The sequence below is a fragment of the Antrostomus carolinensis genome, unplaced genomic scaffold (assembly GCF_000700745.2).
Source record: "Antrostomus carolinensis isolate BGI_N321 unplaced genomic scaffold, ASM70074v2 scaffold14750, whole genome shotgun sequence".
Classification (NCBI taxonomy): domain Eukaryota; kingdom Metazoa; phylum Chordata; class Aves; order Caprimulgiformes; family Caprimulgidae; genus Antrostomus; species Antrostomus carolinensis.
The window spans coordinates 7,641-8,813 of NW_010286604.1; the positions used below are offsets into that span (position 1 = coordinate 7,641).

Consider the following 1,173-nt stretch of genomic DNA (forward strand, 5'->3'; position numbering starts at 1 on the left):
AAGCCTTTGGGAAGCACCAGAGCAGGCAGCAGCTGTGCTGGCCAGGAGAAAGGAGAGCTGCTGCATCGCCTCACAGAAAAACCCAGCAGCTGCCCCAGGGTGAGGGGTCCCTCCATGCATCCCAGCCATGGCACCAGAGCCCCCCGATCCAGATCCATGCCAGGAGCAGCCCCGGAGCTTAACAGCACCAAGTGTTCTCTCCTGCACCTGCAGGAAGGGAAAATTGTCCCAAATCCACCTGGTTCCAGCCCAGCCCAGGGCCCCAGCGCTGCGGAGGCAGCAGCACATCCCCCAGCGCTGCAGGGCTGTGGGGGTTCAGGCTCTGTCCCCCCCGGGATGAGCTGTGGTTTCTTTCCTGGAAAGGGAGAAGCTGGAGGGGAGTGTTTTTGGCAGCAGCACCCCAAGTTGGGGTTGGTGGGTGGATGGGGAGGGGATCAGGCCCCCAGCAGGGATTGGCAGCACAAAGTGGGTTCACAGCCCCACGCTTGTGCCACGTCTCAGCTCCAAGACCGGCTGTTTTCTGCTCAAAAAAATGAGTTACTCCTCAAGCTGTTGCCCGTCCCCCCACCCCGAGCTGTCTCTGGCTGCCACCGCACCCCACTCCTGGCAGTGGCCATGTCAGCAAGAGCCCTCAGCAAACACTCACCGGCAGCTCCTCGAGGGCCTGCCCCAGCCCTCCTGCAGCAATGCCCAGGGCTCTGCAAGGTTTCCCCAATGGGCAAGAGGAGCAGTTCCCAGGTCCCTGGTCCCCACACTCCCTCCCTGTGCACTCGAGTTGCTCCAGCCCGTGGTGGTGGCCCCGGCCCACGGTGGTGTCCCCAGCCCATGGTGGTGGCCCCAGCCCATCCCCATCGGTGCAGGACGAAGGAGCTCGACCCTGGAGCATGTGGCCAAGCTGGGCTCCAGCTTGCACAGGATGAACCTCATGGATGGTACCGTGAGACTCTCATCCTTGGGCAGCACTGGTCCTCTCCACCCTGGGCTGCTCCAAATGCCCCCACGCCTAGAGCATCCATGAGTCAAAAGTGTGCTCCTCACTTCTTGTACCACTGCCACTAGTGGTGGATTGTGACGTTCCCATTAAGGGGCTGCACCCCACAAACAGCACAACCCCATGGGGCTCCCTGCACCCCAACATCCCCTGCCACCCCCTCGTGCCTTACCAGTCACCAC

General features: G+C 62.4%; 1 protein-coding gene across 1 annotated transcript in view; it reads right to left on the bottom strand.

Annotated features, from left to right (window-relative positions):
* LOC104531769 (protein SOGA1-like) overlaps positions 1-1,173 on the bottom strand; it is a gene marked incomplete at its 3' end in the record, with an annotated part of 9,128 nt that overhangs the window by 7,617 nt on the left and 338 nt on the right.